This window comes from Ambystoma mexicanum, chromosome 4q, assembly GCF_040938575.1.
Source record: "Ambystoma mexicanum isolate Mex_15411 chromosome 4q, UKY_AmexF1_1, whole genome shotgun sequence".
Lineage (NCBI taxonomy): Eukaryota > Metazoa > Chordata > Amphibia > Caudata > Ambystomatidae > Ambystoma > Ambystoma mexicanum.
This window is the reverse complement of record NC_090928.1, coordinates 340,687,196-340,713,964: the sequence shown is the minus strand read 5'-3', so window position 1 is coordinate 340,713,964 and position 26,769 is coordinate 340,687,196.

Sequence of the window (26,769 nt, the reverse complement as noted above, 5' to 3'; positions counted from 1 at the left end):
GAAAGGCACATTGGTACTGGTCAGAACTGTCAGAATGGAAGCTGATTGGGAGAACTGCGGAATGAAGCGCTGATAAAGATTAGCGAATCCCAGAAAATGCTGTAGTGCATTGTGATCGTGGGGTTGTTTCCATTGTTGTTTGGCCTGGACTTTAGTGCAATCCATCTGAATACCATCTTGACTTATAACGTACCCCAGAAATTCCCTGAGTTCTTGATGAAAAAGGCATTTCTCGGGTTTAGCGAACAAATGGTTTTCGGCCAATCTTTGCAGAACTTCTGTGACATGTGAAAGGTGATCTTGTAAGGAAACAGAAAAAAACAAAATGTCATCCAAATAGACCCAAACAACAATGGTGTCCATAAAACGTTGGAAGATGGCTGGGGCATTACACAGGCCAAAAGGCATAACCCGGTATTCATAATGCCCCAAAGGAGACAAAAAGGCTGTCTTCCATTTGTCTCCCTCTTTTATCCTAACCAGATGGTAGGCACCTCTGAGGTCCAGTTTGCTAAAAAAGCAAGCTGTATGTAATGACTCCATAATGTCTCAGATCAAAGGCAGTGGGTATCTGTCCTTTAAGGTGATATTGTTCAATTGCCGGTAATCAATTAAGGTGCGCAGCAGCCCCTCCATCTTTTGTACAAAAAACTGCTGAAAGCCGGCAGGGGACATTGAAGGCACAATGTAACCTTTGTCCAGGCAATCTTTGATATATTGTTGCAGTACCCCTCTCTCTAAGAGTGGTAGAGAGTAGATCTTGCCATGGGGCATGACGGAATCAGGAACAAGGTCCACAGTAAAATGAAAAGGCTGGAGAGGGGCCAGAGGGATGCCTGCTGGTTCAGAGAAGAAATGGCTGTAGGTGTGGTATTCAGGTGGTACGGTCGGCAGGGTACATACTGGCTGAGAACAAGTGTATTCCAGAGGAGTGGGAAACAAGGACAAGGATGAAATGAACTTGGGTGGGCAAAAAGGCATAGTGCAGTGAAGGGAAGCAAAAATGACAGTGGTAGTCTCCCAGTTGATATGTGAGTTATGAAACAAGAGCCATGGCAGACCCAACACCACTGGGAAAGATGGTGACTTCAATCCTTCTAGGCAGATCCTTTCTCTATGGTTGTTCACCCATAAATCCAGTGTACCCGTTCGTTGGTTTATGGGCCCAGAGGATAATCCGGTACCATCAATGACTTCGACCTGAGTCTGGCTGGCCTTTTCGTGAAGTGGAATAATAACCGTGGCAGCGAACTCTGTATCCACATAGTTCCCTGAAGCCCCACAATCCAATAATTCTAGTGTTTCCTCAAACCTTTCCTGCAATCCGATCCTTATCCACAAAATCAGCAAGGGTACAGGTTCCATATGTTTGGCAAGCGCATCCTAAGATGGAAGGTTTGTTCTGCTAGATGGGTATGTCGTTGCTTTCCTTCCTAACGACAGACCTACTAGTTTTCTGACTTCCTGGGTGGTCAAAGGGAGCACATCTCCAAGAAGTGCCTGTATGCCCCACAATACAAGCACAAACAGTTTGCTCTTCTACGGTTCTTTTTGGTTTCTGTTAAGGGACTGCAAATCACCCCCAGTTGCATGGATTCTGGGGCAGCTTCGGGTGGTCTTTGTACTGTACCAGGAATTACAGGTAGACGGAAACTTACTCTGTATATCCTCTGCCTTTCATTCCGTCTTTCACTTAACCGGTGATCAATATGAAGTACCTGATCCATTAATGCCTGGATCGTATCAGGTTCAGGAATGTGCAAGAGTTCTCCTTGAACTCGTCACGTAGCCCCCGTCGGAGTTCTCCTTGACCTCGTCACGTAGCCCCTGTCGGAACAAGGTTTTCCGTGTAACTTCAGGCCACAGGGAATCCGTGGCTAGTTGCCGAAAGTGACGTATATAGATAATTATGTCTTTGTTGCCCCGCCTGATGTCCATCAGTTGCTTCTGGGCTACAGAGGATTAGGGGACTGGAAGGCATCCAGAAAGGCTTCCTCAAATGTGGCAAAGTCATTCCAAATGGGGCTGTTAGAGGATACCAAGGGTGATACCAAGGCCAGAACTGCTTCGGTTAAATTCCCTACTATATAGCCAATCTTAGCTTTGTCCAGGATGAAATGCATGGGCCGGAAAAGGAAATGGATCTTGCAATGATTGCAGAATTGTTCCAGGCATCTGGGGTCTCCATCACACCGCAAAGGTGTGGTATGAGCAAAGGTGCGGTATGAACTATGGTGCTTTCATCTTGATTGGCAGGTCTAATACCCTGTACCATCTGATGCAGGCCGGTGTTCTCCTGGTGTAAGGTAGAAACTTCCAGATGTACTTCATCCCTGAATTCCTGCAATTCTTCTATGTCGAAATCAAGACAGTGACGTCTCAATCTGTTATACTGCACGTCATGCTTGCGGTGTGCACCTGTTCACCGAGGCTCTTGCTTTTCGCTCAAAGCCAGACTGACAATGGAACTGTAGAGGTGGTGATGTAGTGCAGGGAAGCAACATAACTGCCTCCCCTGATCTGGAAACAAGGGTCAGTGCTGGGTCGACTGCCAAAGTAAGGAGACAGAGCTTCCCTATTACTGTGACATTGGGACAGTGCAAGCACTGACAGGGAAGGCCACGTAAATACAGATGATATTCTGGCGAAAGGTCACTAAGTGGAGATTAACACATGATGGATACTGCCAGGAAGGAACAAGGACCAGCCTGGACAAGGAAACAGAGGAAGAGAGAGCGGGGCAGGGCAGGACTCAGTAGCAAGACAAGTAACAAAAGATCTAGGCGCAAGAGTGTGGTTACGAGCAAGCTAAAAAACACGTTGAGACGCGCTAGGGAAGCGTCTCTGATTCTTAAGTAGAGGTACAGGGCAAAAGTGACGCAAGAGCAACAAACGGGAGCAACCGCATCACCCGTAGAACTGCTCATGAGTGAAAAGCAGAACACGGACATCCACGCATGCGCAGTGAGAACACAATGGCGGTGCCCAGAGGGATGAGACCTCGCTGGGCACCAACATGAGGAAACCGCCAGCGCAGATACAGGTGCCTTGACGGGACCCCACATAGATGCCGCGCACATGGACAGGTAAGTGGCGTGACCGGTATGACATCCCTCACTCAACACCCTACACGCCTCCATATTCCCTAGATCATCATCCTTTTACCAATACTCCCATATTCCTTTCTAAATCTGTGAGTCTCAGAGATACTGAGATGAGGAATATTGGGGAGGACCAAAAGAGAGCATATCAGTTAAGTACTGGGACAAGGAGGAGTTGCAGAGCAATAGAGAATGTTCCATGTAATTTGACTGAGCATTCTACTTATCCACCACAAAATCATATAAAATACGACAAAGGACTTACAATGTGGCTCATCCATTCCAGGAGGGACCGAGGACCAGGAAGCTGCTTGGCGCAGGAAGTTCAAGTGTTGCAGTCTGAGATGCTAATGCTTAGCACATGGCATCCCCAGTGGATCGACCCTGAAGGACCCTTGGTGATGCATTAACCAGACCTCATAGGGGAGGTGGACCAAGTGGTCTGTAACGGATATGCGTAATGCAGATGACCAGAAGCTGCAGAGCTGTGCAGTGCTCGAGAAGCTTGAAAAAGCCCAGAGAAACCCAGCGTGAAGGCAAACCCTGAGGCAGACCAGAGCCCACAAGAGAAGTCATGGAAGGTATGAGAGTGAATGGGCTGGTCAAACGGGGTACCGGAGGGTCTGGGCTACCGTGCAACCAAATAAAAAGGAGAGCTCTAGAACTCAGGAGCTGGGTTACGAACCCAGAGCTAGGGAGGATTTGGGAGAGCCACAAGGTGAAAAAGTTCCCTAACAGGGGAAGAGATCAGACCCATAATCTTAAATGCATATATCAAGAAGGGAATACTACTCATCTTCCTCGTGGAAGTACTTGGCAAGAGAGTCAACCAAGTCTGCAGAAGTAAAGAATCATAGAATTAAAGGTCTGAGACACACATCAAAAATAGAGGGAAACTACAAGCAATATTCCTCGTGGCAGTACTTGGCAGTGTCGTGCACCAAGTGAGCCGCAAGGGAGGGACTCAGGTCCAGGACCCTATCAATATATCAACTCTTGTTGAGAAGCCTGAAAGCAAAAGAGAAGCCAGGGGAAGGTAGTCATCCCACCTGGTGTTGTTGAACGGTGCTACCAAAGTGAAAGAAAGGCCACGGGACAGGAGTCGCTCCCTCTGGTGCTGTTAAACTATGTTATGAAAGTGTTAGAAAGGCCAGGGTAAAATGGAACTATGCAACCAAGAGAGAAAAGGCCAGGGGAAGGCACTCACTCCCTGTGTTTGCATTGAACTGTGAAGCCCAAATACCAGGAGGAGGGAGACATTCTGCTTGTAGCCAAAATTATAAAGACTTGCTGAGGCAGACTGTAAGAACATAGGCAGTGTGGGTGCTAAGAGGAAGTGGTTGATCTTAACCGTTTTATTTGTGCTCGAGAACAGTTTTGAATGGACGAAGAGAGCCATTCCCTTAAGAAAAACCAAATATGAAAGTGAACGTTTATTGCTAGTCCAGAAGAATGAAGTCATTCTTCTGGACCAAGAACATTTACTTTATTTCGAGTTTAGGTTCAAGTGTAAGGGCGAGAAGTAGGGTTTTGACACAGGACGGTGGTCTATTTCATTTATATGGACATTCTGATGACACTGGTATTATTTTACTTGAGTCAGGGGACGTCGCTTAGAGATAGGGAAAGTTTCAAACAAATACATGTTTATAGCATTTAGCAATCCTCATGCCACGTTTGTCAGTCTCCTCATTCTGCACCCTTACAGTGGACATTACAAATACCTCCACCTCCTGCAATATTGGAGGGCTGTCTGTACACTCACAACGTTGCATTCTGCAGTTCTGGTAGGTCCTGACTCCCATCTGTCAGTTATAAATGTCCCACTCCATGGAGCAACTAAGCCCCCATCAAACAAGTGTGCCTACCGCTCACCAAGGCCCTGTCACCAGAAAAGATCCAATTACTAGTTGCAGGACTCATCTGACATACTGACGGGGATCCCAGACCAGTTTCGTCTGTTCACTAGGACAGAGACATTTTTTGCCTCCCTCCTGGTGCCAGGTATCCGGACTGCAGCAAATGCCAAGTGGTTGATGATCACCAAGTGGGAAATGCATCAGTTGGCAAACCAAACAGAGCAGAGTCTCAACTCTTGAATATATGTTCTGGATTTGCTCACGGCTATTGAAGGATGCATGTGCAAGAAAATTGGTCTTTTTTTGCTGCATGTAAATCTCCCCAAATGATGCAGATAATGGGTCCTAACCCCTGCTATAGGGGCCCTTCACAACTTAAGGATTTACATGGAGAAGGAAGCAGGAGTAAATGTTGATGACTGGTTTAATTTAATGTTCTCGTGGGCCCCGTCATGGTTGGAAAGAGCAGTAAAGTTACTGGTTGCTCTCGTGGTTTTTCTGCTTGTGATAATTTGCTTGTGCCAGATGATTTTGAGATGCTTTTCGAAGATTCTGCTAAAGAGCATGACTATGATGATGTCTATCACAATGGGTAGAGCTCCTCCCCTCACAAGAAATATGTACACCGAGTCTGATAAGTGGGATGGCATTGTAAGCCAAGAATTGTGAGAGTATAGCAGGCTTTGGGTCCCCCAGGTAGATTGACCTCCCCTCCGCCTGACCCTTGGAATTATTTAGAGCATTGGGTTGATTTAGCAGGAAATAGGGGTTGTTGTTTCATGATGTGCACCCCGGAAGAATATGTCGAAAGGGGGGGAAGTGTATGCCATGTGTGTAGGGAATGGGTACCCAAGATGATGACTGTAGAAGAAGGGAAGCAGCTGATATAGTTAATGGAGGATTAACTAAAGGGCGAATGTTGGGATTCACGTACAGCGTCTCAGCCAGGCAAACATTTTTAGGTTGAGAAAAACCTCTTAGTAAGCACCACAGTGCGAGCAGTTTGAGTTATGTGCGGCAGAAGAGGCATGTATCACTTGTAGCTAGTTTTTAAACTTAATAGATACATGATATAGCAACACAGAAAGAGAAACAAATATATTCATGTTGTGGTTGCAGAGGTTATAAATAGGGTAGAGTATTATAGGCCCTGTGTTTAGAAATAGTCACAATGTTATGTTTTGAGTGAGGTGTGAGAAGAGAGCTGAAGTAGGTGGAGCGAGAAAATGGAGCAGAAAGGTGTTGTGGTAAAAACAAGGTCAGTGGGTCAACATGGCAAGAGTGCCTTCATAATGGATTTGAAGTCATAGCACACAAAGGCCAGAATGAAGGCTCAGATATGGAGATGCAGCTCTGTTTAGCTCATTCCCAGGACATAATCCCCTTTCCATCTCCCAAGAGAGAAGTCAAGGTCAGAGGCACAAGTGCTTCACAGATAAATGCTAATTGTATCCATCTGCAGAGCTCGAAGGCACTGGGAATGCAATGTTACATTTGGGGAGGGAGGGTGTTGTTGAGCTCTTTGAAGGACACATTCATGAGAACAGGGCACAAGGGTTTGTGATGCGAACAGGCCATGCGAATATTTAGAGAATTAATGCCTTCACCCCATGAGCGAACTTTCCATTTGAATTGCAAGTAAATGTATAACCAAAGCAAATAAATCTAAGAAATTCAGACTCAAGAGTGGTGCCCTGGTCACGTCATTGCTGGGCACCTGAGGCCTAAAGGAGTTAAGGGGGAGCTGTACCGTACCGTGATTTAGTACAGGGTCGAGGCTGCAACTTGTGTGTGCCATGGTGTCTGGTATAATGAGAAGGCCCATTGTCTTATCAAAGCAGAGTTGGCCTCATCAGTCTTACTTTGAATGAGCAGGGGTCGGAGTTGTGCTCATCACGTGACAATCAAGATTTATTAGTGTATCAATACACCTGTTTGCCAATCATGTACTAGGATTCAATAGTGACAATGTAGTCGGCCACGTGCACAGGGCAATGGGCTTAGATAAGTTGTGGCCAATTGGTCCAGGGACTATAGAGGGGAATTAGCATGTCATATATTGGTAGCCAATGAGGGTGGTGGGATGACTTTATAACCTATGTATGATAATGTGCTGTTTTCCGCTCTATACCCTGTAACTTCTTGTTGCGTGATGAGCTCTGTGTCAGTTCAGTTCCACAGGATCCTCTGAGACCTTTGCATATAATAAACCTTGTTTTTGCTTGCAAAGTGGTGCAGTGGTTTTTTGCCCATCATGATACCATAAGAAAAGATATTTGTGCTAGCTTTGTCATTTTATGCCGGTATCCCCGTGTACAAACCTTATCTTGTTGCGTTTGCCCTTACGGCCAGTAAAAACCTCCTGTCACAGGAAGAAAATATATCATTGCTGCTGCACATTCAATGATACAGTAAGGAACCATTTTCTTGTTTGGCTGAACCGATGCCTACACACATCATTTAAAAACACTCATCATGTTGACTTTGCCTTGAACACTAGTAAAACACACAATTTCACAGTAATAAAACATTTACTTGCTGACTGCACAAGTGCCCACACGCTCCCCATGTAAGAAAACACATCATATTGGCACTAATGTTAGTAATAAACGCCATGCCACAAAAACACACTGTCCAGTCTGCCTTCCCCAATGTGCTATAAACTCCCCACCCCAAATCCTCCTCCATGTAATAACATTCATCAAGTTAGTTAGCTCTGTCCAGAAATGCCAGTAAACCATCTAAGAAAATGACCATGCTGCAATTCCCCTTGCCTACGTCCCCGAGTTGCACGCACACATTGATGCTCATTCACCCATCAACCAATCACCCAGTGGCACCTGGTGAATGTTTTAATTGGAGGGGCCTAACTTTTTCCAAAAATATACCAGAGCAGCCAAGTATAGCCAGGGAGCCCAAACCAACCAAAGGTGGATCGAGAGGGTTCCTCTGAGAATGTTTTGGGGATAATAATGTTGCATTGTGTGGCGCACCTTCTGTGAAAAGTTTGGTTAAAAGCCAGACAGTTTGCAATTGTTTTTGTAGGGTAACTTCAATCCAAAAATTCAAAGGATGCACTTCACACAAAAGTTCATAGGAGCAATTTCACGATGCCTTGACCCACAATACATTGCCAGTATAAAAATGATTTGCCACAATAAGAAAACATGTCCAAACTGGTTGCACCAAAATGCCAGTCTAGCCACGTAATAATACTTATCATATCTGCCCAGAAAATAATGGCATGCCACAGTTAGAATACCTAGGAAATGCTAGTCTAGCCATTTAATAACACTTATAATGCTTACTTTATCATTGATGCCGAGTAGAAAATGGCATACCACAATAGGAACTGGCTGTACTGTCTGCACCAAAATGCCAGTCTAGCCATGTGATAACACTTATCATGCTTGCTTTATTACAAATGGCCAGTAAAAAGTGTCATGCTACAGTAAGAAATGGCTGAAACTGGCTGCACCAAAATGCCAGTCTAGCCATGTAATGTTATTATCATGCTTGATTTTTCATAGATTCCCAGAAAAGAATATTATACCACAGTAAAACATTGCTAGACTGGCTGCACCAAAATGCCAGTCCAGCCTCATAATAACACTTATCATGCATGCTTTATTATAAATGGGCAGTAAAAAGGGAAATGCCACAGTAAGAAATTCCTAGGCTGGTTGCACCAAAATGCCAGTCTGGCCACATAATATCAGATAACATGCTTGCTATATCAATGATAGATGCACATTAAAAGTGCACCCCCTGCTCCCCACCACCACCACCACCTGCCAAAATCAGATCCTTCATCGCTGAACCAGAACAAATATCCACACACCCCATCACATGACCTTAATTCTCTCATCTACTCACACCATTCACTTGCTCATGTACATGTGCAACCACACATCATACACTCACTCATTCACACAGACATTATGGAATATTTAACATGTCATTGCATGCACACATGCATACATACAAACATACATAAATCATAAACATGCGACACCCCTGCATGCATGCACGCATGCACACACACTTACAAATATATATGTTTTCTTACTTGTTGTTTCCGACTCAATTATCCATGACTAACTCTATAAAGGCCTCCATCAGCTTGCCCCCACACTACAGCCTCCACCACACTGACAGGAACATGTACAGTGGAGCCAGAGCGCTGCATGACAACTGGAATATGTCTTTCTGAAGTCAAGTGGGTGGGACAAAGACTGATACGCAAATTAATATTTCTCCTCTGTGAAGTATGCAGTGAGCTAAAACGTGGCAGTAGACCCTCCTGAGTGGAAACAATTCCATAGAACAGGGTATTTGACCCATGCTTGTTCTCATTGGAGGGGCTCCCACACTCCTTTGCAACTTTGTAAAACAGGGGGTTTCACCCTAAGTGACCAAGGGTAATCCAGACATGGACCCCTTTCTCACTGTGCCTTAGAGAGGGTCAGCTTCACCTCACTAATGAGGCCTGACTAGGCTGAAACACGTGTCTGGGGTTGCTGGTGGTACTCTTGTTCCAAGGAGATTTGCCTAGCATTTCAATGCTGGACTGCCCTTCTGTGTGGGACAAAGCCTGATATGCAAATGCACTCTGTGCATGCACTCTGACTTCAGAAAGAAAGGATTTCTTTCTTAAGCTTGATAGGGCTCCTTCGGCCCCAGGACATGATGCAGCAGAGTCCCTCACTTCTCCAGTGACTAGAAATCTATGTAAAATTCCTAATCCTGACAACAATTAACTCCCAAGCAGAGCGAAGGCTTTATTAACACATTTCCTGGCAGTTGTTACTGGAGGTGTTTATTATAGAGCATCCACTTACCAGGTAGCGCTGATCTAGGGGGTCGCCTTGTTCAGATATTGAAGTGATTATTGCTTCCCGGTTTCTGCTGACAAGCATTCAACATTTAGATAAAAGGACTTTGAATTTGGCAGCAGTAAGGGCTTTATTGTATCTGTCTATTTCATTTTTAAATCAACCATACAACAGTTACAACAATAAAATTAGCGCTTCAATTTGATTTCCATACATTTTTAAAGGGATGGTCTAGTAAAAAATTTTATTTAAAAAATAGATAGGCAACATAAAAAAAAAAATACTAGCATTCTCCGTTTTAAAACTTCCTATGTAACATTTTGAGCTATTCAAGCTCAAAATTCGCAAAAGCAAGCACATGGGCGCATCCATTTTGTGAAATGGAGGCCCTCCTGTGCTGGCTTTTGCTTTTGCGGCACTAATGAAGGAAAAGCCAGCCAGCTGTAGTAAACAAAAGCTACCGCTGGGTGGCTTTCCCTTCATTAGTGCTGTAGGCGGAGGACGGGGACCGGAGACCAGAGCAGGAAATCTGCAGCTGAATCTCAGTAAGTGCTATTTATTTTATTTTTTAAAATAAGCACTAGCTGCGTTTTTTTTTCTAAGTTTTCCGGGCTGGAGGAGCCCGGAAAACTTAGAAATAAAACCGCAGCTTTAAAAACGTTGTATTTATGTTTGCGGTCGCTTTTGAAGTGACCGCAAACATAAATACAACGTTATTGTGTTGGAAAACGCTGCAGTTTTTCTTTCCAAGTTTCTCAGGCTCCTCTGGCTCGGAGGAGCCTGAGAAACTCGGAAAGAAAAACCGCAGCGTTTTCCAACACAACCGCGTTGTTTCTGCCTGAATCTGCTTTCCCATTTGGGGTTCTCGGGCTCCCGGGGAGCCCGAGAGCCCCAAATGGGAAAGCAGATTCAGGCAGAAACAACGCGGCATTGCGGAAAACAACGGCGTTGTTTCTGCCTGAATCTGCTTTCCCATTTGGGGCTCTCGGGCTCCCCACGGGGAGCGCGAGAGCCCCAAATGGGAAAGCAGATTTAGGCAGACACAACGCAGTATTTAGCATTTCCCATTTGGGTCTCTCGGGCTCCCCACAGGGAGCCCGAGAGCCCCAAATGGGAAATCAGCTGTAGGTAGAAACACTACGCGGCATGTAAACATAACCGCGTTGTGTTTCTGCCTGCTGTGGCTTTCACTTTGGGTGACCCAAAGTGATAGCCACAGCAGGCAGAAACACACGCGGTTGTGTTGGAAAACGCTGCGGTTTTTCTTTCCAAGTTTCTCAGGCTCCTCCGAGAAACTTGGAAAGAAAAACCGCAGCGTTTTCCAACACAATAACGTTGTATTTATGTTTGCGGTCGCTTCAAAAGCGACCGCAAACATAAATACAACGTTTTTAAAGCTGCGGTTTTATTTCTAAGTTTTCCGGGCTCCTCCAAAAAATAAATAGCACTTACCGAGATTCAGCTGCAGCTTTCCTGCTCTGGTCTCCGGTCCCCGTCCTCCGCCTACAGCACTAATGAAGGGAAAGCCACCCAGCGGTAGCTTTTGTTTACGACAGCTGGCTGGCTTTTCCTTCATTAGTGCCGCAAAAGCAAAAGCCAGCACAGGAGGGCCTTCATTTCACAAAATGGATGCGCCCATGTGCTTGCTTTTGCGAATTTTGAGCTTGAATAGCTCAAAATTTTACATAGGAAGTTTTAAAACAGAGAATGTAGTATTTTTTTAAATAACATTTTTTACCAGACCATCCCTTTCAAGAAGACATAGCAAAGTGGTACAAGTACTGAGCAGCACCATATTCAGTAACAACATTGACGTGCTGGGTACATTGAAACATCTGAATCCTGTGCAATACACAACAGTTACGATAATGCTAATACTCTCTAGAATACAAATAAAATTACTTCATCTAGAGCAATACAAGCCCTTGAGGATAACTCCTCCAAATGTGTCACATGTAGAGAAATAGTAGACCATCTTGAGTTAATATCTGGTGCATTACTCTTGAGCAGTAAAAAAAAGTGTTATGTTATGTTATAAGAATTTATTAAGCGCACGTGCGCCAAAGGCATCATTGCGCTAGAGGCAGCTAGCAGAAACAGAACAGGTAGGAGAGCCATTGCAATAATAATGTTTTCACTTTACGTAGAAAGCAGAAATAATCAGCAGTGCTCCGCAGAGCGTGCAGAAGTTTGTTCCAGGCATTAGCGGCTACAGTAGAAAAGGCACGACCGCCTGACCGAGCCAGCCTATGCCGGGGAACCACAAGAAGAAGGGCTGATTGAGAACATAGGGGGCAGGGAGGTATGTAGTGCACATATTTGCTTGAAGATACTCAGCTCCAACACCGTAGAAAGCTCAGTGGACCATACACACAGATTTAAACATGACACAGGCCTCTACGGGAAGCCAGTGCAGTTGCCTCAGTAGCGGGGACATATGAGTGCCAAAGGACGGGCGGAGGATAGATCTGGCAGCTGCATAGTGTGACAAAAAAGGGTCATCATAATCCCCTAGAGAATTGTCTATGTAGTAAAACTAAACAACCCTTCCCTCTCTTGAAGGGGAAAGAGGATAAGGGATGTTACTACAAAGGGGTTACATGTCTTTATACCGAAATCTTTTATAAAGAATGAACATATATAGAATATTTTATAACGAAAAATGTTATAGTGAACGCACTGTTTTTTTATTTTTTTGGGGGTACACCATCAAACCCCGTTTCCCACCGCTAAAAACCCACCCAACCATTTCCCGAAAATATTTAACCTTTTATCCCACCCCTAAATGCATTCACTATAAAGGTTTCCGTTATAAAATATTCGATTTATGTTCATTCTATGTAAAGGATTCGATATAAACACTGTATACCCTGCAAATGTCAATTAAATTGAAAGACATATTAACAAATGATTTGGAAAAGGCTGGGACACTTAGAGGTGCTAGGCCTAAGACCACAACGATGAAGAACACAAACAACACACTACATAGTACAACACACTACATCGTACTTTGGAGGAGCAATTGGGCACAAAGTATCATACTAAGATAATAAAATAAATATTGCACACGTAAGTAGAACAATGTTCTATCTATATCACACTCATGCCCCGATTTACAAGTGATAACCACCAAAGATTTAGCCCTCGTGGAGATAACCTTGTCCGTATGTAACGTTGGTCGGGCTATTGCTCATCTAATGTTGCCCTTTATAGTTGAATTAATTATGTCCCATGCTACGTGCATTGGAGAAAAGCAGGCTTGGCTAGATAAGAACAAACAGCCTAAGAGAAAAGTACAAGAAGACCTTCAACTGAATCTTGTGCTCCAAAATATTGATGTTTTGTCACAACAAATACTTGCATCCAAAAACCCAACACACACATGATAATATGGGTTATCATGAGGAAGAAAATGCAAAGAGATGACAGAAATGTGAGAATTTTAAACATATATGTATTACCTCATGGAATACTATGGAATACCAGATACCAAATACCACATACGACCAATACTAGGTGGCAGGTCTATTTATTGTCATCTGACTTATTTTTATTCCAAGAAATATGAATGATGGGCACTTATTCCCTTGATTGATATCTGATGTTGCAGAGAAAGGCGAGATGACCGAGTAAAGGAAGACCATCAGGGGGGCTCCTTGTATGGGCAAAACACGACTTACCCATGAGAAAAACCCTAACATGTTGGCTGTTGTAATAACCATCATAAGGGCTAACAAGTCGAACAAGTGTTATTTTTCAATGTGTAAAATCCTTGGACTTTATCTTAGCTACTCTAGAGGGAGCAATTGAAGAATGGCTATTTGATAGACCTGGTGCTCCTTATATAGTAGCAGGAGACCTAAACTGTCAGTCTTTTCATGGGAGTAAGCAGTGACTCGAACTGTTATAGTGTCTTATCTAATAGGTATGAAGGTAATGTGATAGAACATGCAGAGAAAGATCTAGATTGTAAAGAGGGGTCCTGTCATGGATTTTTGGGATACAAGATCTTGTCCAATTAACTATGCTGTCTGATAGCTCGGGGTATACCTTATACTTGGACAAATGGTAGTAGGTGCTGTTGGATTGATTAAGTTCTGTTAAGGAGAAATGCTTTTGACACAATTGTGGATTTTTTCAGCTTATTCCGACAGAACTGAGTGATCACAAGTTCATCCAATTTGCCATACTAAATGATGATAGAAGAGATTTTAGCAATTTGATAGAAATTGCAATTTAGCAATGAGACTGGTAACCATGTGATATGTAAGAGATAAATGTGAATGCTTTTAACAATTGTTTGTTTAATCATAATATAATTGGGTGTGTCTCCATTATAATTGGGATAAAAGACTATCAGCCTCATTACGAGTTTGGCAGTAAGTGGTAAAGTTGGAGGTAACTCTGAATCCGCCAACTTTACTACTATGCCAAATTACAGTTTGGGCCTGTAGTGGACGATTTGCCTCCAGGAAAATCCTGGAGGTAAATCCTCTGACTCACCATTGTAAAATCAGCAGAAACAATCGTATTACGGTGGTGGTAATTCTGCAATAGTAATCCCACCAAAAAAGCCCCATGGAGTCCAATGGTCTCAAATTAAAGGGGGAATTACACCACCATTTGTAATTCGGCAGAAATTCCGCAAGACCAATTGGCGGCAACTGAAAATCGTTTGGGAGGTATTCTGGTGGATCTACTGCCGGGATACTGCCCAACTCATTTGAGGCCCTATGATTGGATGATACAAAGCATAATGCAAAAAAGGCAGATATAGTGCAGGCTAAGCATAGTTATAGGACGGTTGTTGGCTCGAGAATCAACAACATGGCCATTGTTGTTACAAAGACACTTTTTTAATAAAACAAACCTCCACCTCTGTCCTGTTGGACTACATGGGAATGGGGATTTATGGAATTCCGCCTCCAGAATTACGAGCTCACCAGGGTTGTAATGCCCCAGTGATTCCGGCAATCACGGAGGCGGAATGGTATTTCAGGTCGGCGGCAGCCTGCTAGTTTTTCCGGCATGGTTACCGCCGGACTCGTAATGAGGCCTCCTGTTGCTTTTATTGAAGACATTCAAGAGAAACGGCACCTTGAGATGAGAGAACCGTGGGATAACACAGTGGCATTGTTTTACCACATTTTGTTTTCCAGGACTGCCCGAGCCAGTGCATGGCAAATGAAGAAACAGGAGGGAATGGAAGCAAAATCATGGACAGAAATAGGGCTGACAATCATGCATCACTGCCGATTGTTACAGGAGAAGAATAAGAAGAAATCCGAGTGCAGGAAGCAGGAGGACGTGAAGTTAATTCAGAAGACATTTTCAAAATGTGCCTTATAGGGAGCAGTATTGACGAGTAATGAGGGTGTGGTGACACAGGAGATGCGACCAGCACAGCAAAATAATGTAGTGTACCCTATGGATCAGGGTGGGTATAATTCTTGGCCAAGAGGAAGAGGGAAAGGGCCTAGAGAAGGAGGACAAGGTGTATTTCAGATACCACAGGAAGGAGGAGGATTTAATGGCAGACAACCACAACAATCATGGACTTGCAGGAGAATAGGACACATAACCAGAACATATAGAAGCAGAGGAGGCATGCAGCAAAATTGGCAAACTCCAAGAGGGGGGATGGGCTATTTTCCACAATATAATACAGAATTACAGAAGTATTATGACCAAGATATGGATGACGCCCGAGTGATGAGGACGTAGTCCTCCGGAGCTACGATTGCTGCCTGAGAACTATCAGAAAAAATTCTGATTACAGACAGAGGCCCGACCTCAGTGCACAGCACTGTTTCTTGAACTGGAGCACCAGGAGAGCAAACTGGTCACAACTCTGACATGAAACCTGGGCCCTTAAGCCCTGATCTCAACTCTGTTTCCCCTCAAGAAAGGATGGGCAAGAATAGCGGAAATGCCCACTGCCACCCTGCCTGATTGGTGGCTGCCTGCAGGACACACCGAAGGCAGCTTCCCTGTGAGCCAGCTGTCCTAGAGTAGGTCCTCACCGGTGGACAGCGTGGGGGCTCCTCTCCCTTGGCAGAAGACAGTTGGTGGGGGTAGCAGCTCACCTGAGGTGGCAATGTCGTGACCGCAGCAGCACCTCCCACCACTTCTGCTGAGGTATAGGAAGTGAAGGAGAGACACTTTGTTCCCCATAACCAGACGCTGCATGGTCGTGACATCCCTGCCCTGGGGGCGCATCAGTGGTGAGTGGCATCAGTAGGCATGTGACCAAAGACTGGGAGCAGTGTAATACAGTTGCCTCTGCCAAGCCTAGACTATGGAGCAGGGATGGGTTCCGCCACTCAGTGTTAGCTTGGGCTGTTAATAACTTTCTCCAGTGTTCATCACCAACAAATGGTATAGATAACCTGTAAAAGGAAAGTTTAAATATTGAAAGATGTTCTAGTTCTGCTCTTTGGTTAAAAATCACTATTTGAATTGGTGAGGCGGGAAGACTAATTACTGCAGAGCCTGGCAGGTTCAGGGGCACATTGAATGATGCAGCAAAAACAACTGCAGTGAGTCGGACATGGCTGAAATTGCCCTGGGTTACAAGTCAGAAAGGCCCAGACAAGATGCAGCCTCATCTGCATCAGCGCTCACGTAGGAGCCTCTAGAAACGAGAACTGACTCTGCATTGGGGAGAGGCAAAGCACATCCAGGGGAAGGGTTTTCTAAGTTGGATGTGAGGAGGCCTTTACATCGACGCCTCAAGAAGGATAGTGGTGTCAGACAGGGGGGTTGTGGTGGGATGCTTGCACGCCAGTGAGTCTGCAGCCAGGGAAGGACTGGAGCCCAGCAAAGGTGGGGGAGACCCACACAGCACAATTCTGCTGACGGGCTGTCTTCTCAGTGAGGCGCTGTAAACCTGGGGCAGGAGGGGACACAGGTCTAAAGATAATGGTGTCATTGCGCAGTGCTCAGAGCCTGCCCCCCAGCTTCAGCATTACCCCAGCCAGAGGCCCCTGGGACCCACAGGAGACAGCTGCAACGGGACAGAACTGCAGAGGATGCCCACATTGTGAATCCACAGAAAGGTAAACTTTACCACAGACTATGGACCTCATTACGACTGTGCCGGTCCGGTAACAATGGTGCCGATAAGCCTAACAGCACCATTGTTATCGGACTGGCACAGTACGACTCTGTGGGCGGGTGCCATCCCGCATGCCAGGGTAAGACCTGACGGGTGGAACGGCACCCACCCGCAGAGTTTCACGGATGCAGCGGCACCCTTATTAAAGTTGCTGGTTCTTCCATGGTCCCCATTCCCATTGAGTCCTATGGGACTCAAATGGGAATTGGAATTTACAATTACCAGCGCCTGACTTCCCGGAACGCTGTGGTTGTAATGCCCAGGTGTTTCCAGCAAGCCAGGAACTGGTAAAATGTACAGGTCCGGCGGCAACCTGCCGGTTTTATCAGCACGGTTACCACCAGACTTCTAATGAGGCCCTATCTCCCTGCCTCCTAACTTCATTGCTGGTCAACTACACCCCCTACTGCACAAAAAGTGAGTGATGGCTGAACTCTTCCATTGCCTCCTCCACCAATCCTCCTGAACCTTGTTACTGTTCATATGTACTCTGCCTTGCCTCTACTAATCTTCATCTTCTCTCTCTGCATTGTGCCTCCTTTAAAATCGAATTTAGGCTGTGTGTACATTTACAACTGTGCACATCACTTGAATTGCTCTTGTGACTCCTTTGAAAATCGAATTTTGGCTGCGTGTACTTTTACAACTGTCCACCTCATTTGCATTGCTTTTGTTCCTCCTTAAAACTCAAAATTAGGATGTGTGTACTTTTACAACTGTGCACCACTCTTGCATTGCCCTTGTGCCTCCTTTAAAATTCGAATTTAGGCTGTGTGTACTTTACGACTGTGCATTTCTCTTGCACTGCTTTTGTGCCTCCTTTGAAAATCGAAGTTAGGCTGTGTGTACTTATCCAACCATGCACCTCTCTTGCATTGCTTTTGTGCCTCCTTTAAAAATCGAAATTAGGTTGTGTGCACTTGTTTCCTGAAATTCTATTCCTCTCTGGATTGCATGTATGCCTTGTGACTATTCCTACTTGGCCACCTGGTGAGTTAGCTTGATCTGTGCTGCCTCTTCTCTTTTCATTCCATGACTAATCTCTGCCGCCCCTATGGCTCTCTCTATCTCAACCATCTTCTCTAACTACTACACTATCACCTATCCCCCATCTTTCAAGAAGTCTGATAGGAAAAAGCACAAAAAGACATTGTGAGTGCAAACCCTTGGCTTCCCATCGCAAACACCTATGCCAGTGCTATGCCAGAGAAGTTTAGATGGATATCCTCTTCTCTGTCCCCTCTCCAGATCTATGTACCCCTCACTTCATCTTCATTCTCTCTCCTTCCACATCCTCTACTATTAATGGTGGCACCATGTGAGAAGTTCTCTTGACCGGCTTGTAATTTTTACATGCTTCATTAATGTCTCTTACACAGGCACTATCTGGGTTCAGGGCCTATATCCCAACCTCCTTCTCTTTGACCAGATCCTGCCTTCTATCATTAACTTCCTTCCTTCTCCTGTATCTTCCCCTTCTACTCTCTCTCTCCCTCCTCTGGCTGGTGTACCACGCCCCTGCACCCAACCTCAGAAAACCTCCAAAGGCAGAGACCTCCTTCATCTGGCGACTCTTAACACCTGCTCAGCCAACAAACACACTGTTGACATCTGCCTCCTTCTTGAAGACATTGACCTCAACATTCTTGCTCTTACTGAGACATGGGTCAATGCCAGCCGAGTCACTGCTTTTGGCTCCCTCCTCCCTGACGGCTTCAAAATCATCTCCAAGCCTCAACCCCACCGCACTGGTGGGGGGTTGCATTAATCTTCCCTGGGTGGGTTCCTGCTACTATCCTATCCACCCATCTCTACTCTTCCTTTGAAAGCCTGGTTTGCAAGTAGGTCTTCTCTCCCATATCCCCCCTTACCATTGCCACCATTTACCGGCCTCCAGATGCCACCACCATGTACCTGTCTGAATGGACTGATTTCTGCTCTTCCTTACTTTCATTCACCTCCAACCTCATCCTCCTCCTGGGTGATTTCAACATCCAACTGGACTCACCTGGCTCTTCATCCACTCTTTTCGCTGACCTCTGCACCTCTCTTTCCCTCTCCATTCCCCGTCTGGGCCAACCCACTCAGCTGGACACACACTGACCTTTCTCTCTCCACCCCACTAGTCACCCCTCTCTCCTGGTCAGACCACTCTCTCCTCTCCTCTCATTTGGGTCCCTTTGGCTCTCTGAATGCTAACCAAAAAGCCCAGACAACCTCATTCACTAACATCCACCCGATGAAACAACTGTCTGCTGCTGCTTTTGTTTCCACCTTCACCCCCCTATCCCCTTACCACTGATACTACCTCTGACTCTGCTCTCAGCAACCTCCACCTTTTCATCACCAACACTCTTGACATTCTTGCTCCAATCATGAAGATCCGCCTGAAAGCTGCCTCTAAAGCGTAACACCTGGTATGACTCCAAACTGGCAGCCCTGAATTGAAAGTGCAGGGAGGTGGAATGGAAGTGGCAAACCTCAGGCTCATTCTCAGCAAACTGACCTGCCGCCTGCTCCAAAGGCAACACAGACTCTCCATCCATGCCAAGAAAAGAGCCCACATACAGGCACGGTTTCCAGTGCATCCAACAACATGGCTGAACTTTTCAAGATCTGCAGGGAACTAGCCAACCTTTCTGCAGACTCCTCCTCCCACTCTTCTTCCCAGGCCCTCTGCAATGCACTGGCCACACACTTCGCCACCAAAACTCAGGACATCCTGAACACCTTTGCTACCCACCCCCCAACCCATCCCACACACCCTTGCCTCCCTTTGCCCCACACTGACCTATTTCCTCCTTTTCCTCCTTCTCTCGTGTCATACTTGAAGAAGTTAAAGGAGTTGTCTGAACTATGAAGTTCTCTTCTAAACTGGTTCCCCCTTGCTCATCTGGGAATATTAAGGATAACATTGGCTCTCTTGCCCCTGCACACGCTGATTTCTGCAATTGCTCTTTTGACACTGGATCTTTCCCCTCCTCCATTAAGCACTCCCTTATGCGACCACTCCTGAAAGAAACCTTCAGCAGACCCTACCTGCCCTGCCAACTACCTCCCTATTTCCATCATCCCCTTCGTGGGGAAGATTCTGGAGAAGTTGTCATTGCTCCAACTCAACTATCACACTGAAATTGTAGATGGTCTCCACGACCATCAATCTAGATTCTGAGCATGCATCTGTGAGTTAGCTGCTCTGTTGAACACCTGTGAAGAACTTATCTCTGAACTCCAACTCCACTGCTGTCCTCATCCTTCTTGATCTCTCCTCTGCCTTTGACACAGTCAACCATTCCATCCTCATACAAAGGCTCTAAAATACTATTTGTATCTCAGAACGGGAACTGGACAGGCTGACATCCTTTCTTACTGACCGCTCTTAACAAATCACCATGGGCACCTTCTCCTCTCCTATGGCCTTCTCCACCTGTGGTGTCCACCAGGGTTCTATCCTCAACTTCGGTCTGCTTGCACGCCTAATCTCCTCCTTCTCCTCCAACTTCCAGTGTTACGCAGAAGACACAAAGCTCTTTTTCAAACTTCCTGCTGACCCTGTTTCACCCTCCATCATCCCTGACTGCCTATCTGCCCTCCAGTCCTCGTGCATATCCAATGATCTCTGCCTCAACACATGTAAAACTTAGTTCCTTCCAATCGGGACCCCTGCTCGCTCCTTCTCCCCTTCACTTTGGCCTTCCTCATTGGGCTCCCTTCTGCTCCTTCTTCTGAAGCCAGAAACCTTGGAGTCATCTTCAACTCCTATCTCTCCTTCCTCCCTCACACTCAGGACATTGCCAAGAAGTCCCACTTTTAGCTCTTCCTTCTCAAAGGAATTCTCCCTTTTCCCACTTTCCCCCATAGGCTCAATGTTACCCGAGCTCTGGTTCTCTCTAGGCTTGAATATTGCAATAGCCTCCTCCTGAATCTACCTTCTTCCACTCTGTGGCCCCTTCCAGCTAATCCAGAATAGGGCAGCAAGACTTATCATTGACCTTAAGCCCAGGGACCTCATCTCTCCTGCCCTAAAAAGTCTTCACTGGCTCCCGGTTTCTGCACAGATTACATTAAAATCCCTCTGCATCATCCACAAGGCTCTCTGGGCCCGGGGACCACATTATCTTCAACTTTATCTTACTAAATACTCTCCATCTAGACCACTATGTTCCTATGGCACCAACTCTTTGTGTGTAAAGCGTTTTGCTAAACAGAGGGTAGGTGGTCGATCACTTTCCTCAGCTGGCTCCTTTCTATGGAATAGCCTCCCCCTGCCTCTGCACCTTGAGCAGGACTTACTTAAATTCCAGATGCTGCTCAAGACTTTCCTCTTTACCTCCTCCCTCCCTTCTTCTCTTCTCTGCTAATCCCACAGTTGCTATGATTGGAGTCTGGGGCCCGTATGCATCTCTGGGGCCCCTGACCACCCACACCCAATCAGCCCAGCTCCTGTCTTCCCTCAGCACGTGTCTTGGCACACCCGCCACCCTGGATGTTTCACACTTAACCCTAACGTGGCCCCTGGCTGTGTAGGACCCAACAGCCCAAGCACTTCATTTGTGGTTCACCCATGAGCACGGACTCCCCAGCACTTACGCCCTCTTCCCTCTTCCTTGCTGTACTTTCACACTTTGAATACTCACAAGGCATAGTAGGTTTACCCTTCCTTCCTTTTCCCTCCACTGCTCTTATTAAAAAATGTGTTTTTTTAATGCATTTCACTCCCTTGTTCTCTCCCCTTGCACTGTGGCTAACAAGCAATAAATAAATAGATAAAGATCACACACAAACTCAGACACGTGCACCGCAATTATAGCAGACACAGCAAGCGCCATTGCAAATGCAATCGCCACAAGGGCAACCTCAGCAAGTACCTATGTAACACAACAGGTACAAACTCAGCAGGTGCAGACACAACAGGCCATGATACCACAATGGAATATGAATACAGTTGTCCAGCAAGCACCCGCACCAAAATTAGGGATTCTGACTGTGACACAGGTACAGGAATGAATTTATTTCCACAATAGGACAGCCCACGTAGTGACCTGATGTGGTCAGTACTATCTGTGACACCAGAGCCCCAAGAGGTTATCTTTCCACTGCTCCTGCCTCAGATTACTGCTGCAGTGAATCTTTCATGCTCTTCTGGGACCATTCCTTCGGTGTTGAAGTGTGCAACAGTGATTCTCCTGTTGAAAAAGCTGACTCTTAATCCACTCCTTCGTGTTAATATCTGTCCCAAACTCTTTTACCCTTCTTTATGAAGTTGCTTGATTCCCTGGTGTCTCCTTTACGGATCAAATACTGCGAGTCCATGGCTGTGCTGGACATGTTCCAATCGGGCTTTAGACCAGGCCGGGGCACTGAGACTGTTTTGGTCTCAGTGTCGATGATCTGACGATTGTTGCCGATCAGGGTGGAGTGGCGGCCTTGATCTTTTTGGATCTCTTGGCCACATTTGATACTATCGATCACACCATCCTGATCAGTCGGATGTCGGCGGCTGGCATGTCAGATGCTGTTCTTTCATGGTTTTGCTCTTTTTTATCTGACCGGTCTCAGCAATTTTTACTTTGACCTTTTCTCTCTGCAGTTGTGGCCTTGCTATGTGGGGTTCTGCAGGACTCCACCCTGTCCCCCACATTGTTCAACATTTACATTCAGCCTCTGATCACTCTAATCCGCTCACACAGCTTTAGATGTTACTCATATGCTTATGATACACAGATCTTGGTCCGGCTTGACTTACTCCATCCATCCAATACCACTCAGCTGCGAGATTGCCTCTCTGCCGTGGGATTCTGGTTGAGTGAAAATTGGCTAAAACTCAACGGAGATAAGACAGAGGTGATGATTGTTGCAGTCAATACTGTTCCTTTACTTTGTACACTGTCCTTCTGGTCATCTGCGGTGGGTACTTTTCCGGTGGCGGTTCCCACTGTTGAAATTCTTGATGTTAAACTATCGACCTCCCTTTCTATTGTTTCTCAGATTGGTTCTGTCGGCTAGGCTGCTCATTTCCAACTCAAAATACTTAGGAAGGTTTTGCCTTACATTTCGCTCCACTTGCACGCTCCAGTAGTCTCTGCCTTGGTTGTCAGTCGGATTGACTATTGTAACTCTCTCTATCTGGCTCAGCCAGATTACCTAATCCACCACTTACAGGTGTTACAAAACTCTGCTGCTCGTCTTTCCACTGGTACTCTGTACCGGGAGCATAGTTCACCTGTTCTTAGGTCTCTACACTGACTCCCAGTGGCTAAGTGTGTGTCCTTTAAATCCCTTTGCTTAGTGCATAGGACTTTCTATGCTGCTGGTCTGGAATATCTCCAGTTGAAATTCCGACCTTGCGTTCGGCTGACCGCTTCCTCTTGGCTGTCACTAGTGTCCATCTTGCAAGAATGGGAGGCCGCTCTTTTTCGGTTGGAGCTGCCATGTTGTGGAATGCTCTGCCAATTGCCCTCCGTGTTTGTCCGACTCTTATACACTTTAGGAAAGCTTTGAAAACTCTACTCTTACAGCTTTCTCATTCTCCTCGTTTTTGCTCTATCATAGCTCCAGCCTTTAGCAATAGGTTGCCTTTTTGTTGTTGGTTGCGCTGTACCTCGGTACGAGATTTTTTAACAGAACATAACATTTGCTATCGACTTTTTGGGGCAATAGCAAATGGCAGCGTTTGCAGCACAATCTCATCGGCAGTGTTTCGAGTAACTGGGGGCCAGGAGTACGCTTTCCCCTCTCGAACTCGCATAGAGTGGGCATTGCGTTACCTTTTGAAATCTGCATATTTGAACGCACAACAGCGAGGGGGGAAGACAAACTCTGGCGGCCCCTTAAACCAGTCAGGCATTCCTCGCCAATGCGGCTGGTCTGATTTGAACAAACTCAATCCTTGCTGGGACCTGCTTCTACTTGACTTTGATTGGCTAACAGAGATTAACTAAGCTCGTATGAAACCCGCATTTTTTATGAAATGTATCTGCAGATTGGCCATGACGCGGAGCACTCATGGTTCTTTTATTTTGAATCCAAGAAGTCATCAAACTGGCAATTAGCTTTCACGAGAGACCACACTCTACCTATGTTTTAATTAAATAGGCAAATTTATAAATTCTAAAACACAGCATGGCAAGGCATCTCCGCAGCACTGTTAGTTTTGAAATCAAAGCGTTCTTTGTTGTATGCTTTTCCTTATTTTTCATTAATATTATGTATATCTCTAATGTGCTTTTGACTTGAAGTCTTTTTAATATATTGCACTGTTCTTTTTAATAACTCCTACTATAATATGTGGTTCGCATATTCTTAATTCTTGAATTTTTATTGCACAACATTTTCTTGCGTTGTAACCTTCTTACATGACCCTAACCAAATGTATCTTGATTCTATTGTTTAGAATTGCCTTGCATGTGTAGCACCTTATAGCACTGCACTTAATGCATTAAATGTGCTGCATATTTTGCACAAGCTATTTTTAGGGTTCGCACTTTTGTTGCACTTGATTGCACTGTATCTTAGTACATTGGTATATTTTTCATAAACCCTTCTGTGCATTTGATCATAGTTAATATATACTTTCGGCGAGTATCCATACTGTTTGCACTTGGGTTACATATAAGTGCTCTATAATTGCATCTTGCACAACTTATCCTATAGTACCCAAATTGGCTTCTAAAATATAAGCATAGGTGTTGTGACATTGACATTGATAGCTCTTGCCAGATACCACCTAGAGGTATGGGGAAAAGAAAAGCGAATATAAGTCTGGGTGACATTCAAAGAATGTGTTAGTAAAATACTAAAGGATTCTTTGCAACCCATTTGGGACATACTAAAAAAAATTCCAATCTACAATGTTTACCTTCCTAAATTTGATTGATGACATGAGCAGGCAAACTAGAGGTGAAGTAGGAGGACTGAAATTGAGCTTGGGACCTATGGTGAATGATAAAGAAAGGGATATAGTGGAATTATGATGTCAGATGGCAATGCAACGACAAGGGAAAATATAGAAAAAGGAACCTAAAGCTAGTCAACAAAAAATAACACCAATGCTATGCCCAAGACCAATTGTAAACCAAGCCAACAAAGAGAGGTATCACCCGAACACTGAGACTGAGAATCGCCCCCATAACCATAGAAAAAATATAACTATAATCAAAAATCCAGAAGGGGTGACCCCGAAAACTCAGGGGGATGGCAAAGTTATCTTGGACCTCCCGCCAGCAGCAGTACCAATTGTGAGCATAATTGTCAGGGTTGAGCCCCTACCTGATGGAGCTTATGAAACCACAATGGGCCTGATGAACAAAGTTGCCCAATGGATGAACACGGTGTACAAGGTCAAAAAAATAAATCCGAGATCCATATTAATGGCCAGAAGGGTGTGCTGGGTTTGATGCACAAAAAACAACCAAGGGGGATTGTATAGTAGTCTCCTTTAACTCTCCGCAGGTGACATGTTATATAGTGGGCTCCAACCTTAGATATGCTTCTGGAGGCTCAACATACATAGTGGTAACATTGGTATATTTCTACTCTGATATGACGCGAGTGTCTACATGGCCAAAAAAACGGGCCACCGATCACTTTATCAGGAACCCAGTGGCTAGTACCAACGAGGCCCAAATTACTGCAAGTTGGGCTGATAAATATTCAGTTATTCCAAACAATATTGCCATATCGAATAGATTTGATCCCTTATCAACAATCGAAGAGCTGGATTGGCCATGAATCAATCCAACTCTACTGGGTGAGGTTGTTACCTATGACCAAATTACTAGAAGAGGTATGGCAGGAGAGGTAATCCAAGACTGCCAAGAAGTGTGCGTGAATGTAAGCGCACAAGCAGAAATAGTGTCAATACTGTCATGGAACAAAGCAGGATCAAAGGGTGTATTGTCTGACAAATCCATAAAAGACAAATTTAATGGGTCCATGATTGTCCTATTACAGGAGACGTGGTAACCAGAGGAGAAAGTCATGCACAGGTATGTCGTTCATCAAGTAAGGGCTGTGAAGGGAACAAGAGGGAGATCATTTGGAGGTATGGCCATTTTGGTCAACGGTTCATTAGCATGTGAGGTTAATATAATGAATATGGGCAAAGAGGACATGGTGCAAGTTCTCAAATTAAGCCAATTAATAGGTCCCCAGCGTATTGCAAAAACATCTACAATAGTCCATCAGCAAAAGATATTATGTGCCCAATCATAGCCCTCAAAGAGGTCATTGAAAGTCTGCAAACAAATGAGGGGTAAAAATGCACTGATTGTGGGTGGGGGTGACCTAAACCTAAAAATGGGCAATGGACTGCCTGAAGGTTTGTATGACCCAGAGGAAGATGAAGCCCTGGTTGTCTCCCGCTCGTAATGATGGATGCAAGGATGTGTGGTCCGGGACTCCAATTCTGACAATGGATGATGTAGGTGGGATGGAGATCAACAAATGGTCGATTTAAGGAGACATCCCAGGTGCTTACACCTTAGAAAAACGAGAGGAAAGTCATACATAGACTACTTCATGGTCTTGGTTAAGACATGGGGATTGGGGAAGGACTTTCGTGTCAGGGACGACCTCTATAGTATTCATAATGCTTTAGAGCTAACCTTAAATTGGCTAGGATCTGTGTAGATAGGTAATCAATTTGACCATGTTGGAGATATAGTTTGTAAAGGAATGTCCACCAAAAGGCAGAGGTGGAATGAATTAAAAAAAGCCACTTTGAGGGGAAAGGGTATCAATGAGCATGTCCTTAGTTGATACCTTGGTGAATGTAGACACTAACCCAGTGCTTATAGTACAATCATTCATGTGCCTGAATAGGATAACCAAGCATGGGATCGATTGGAAACAGCAAG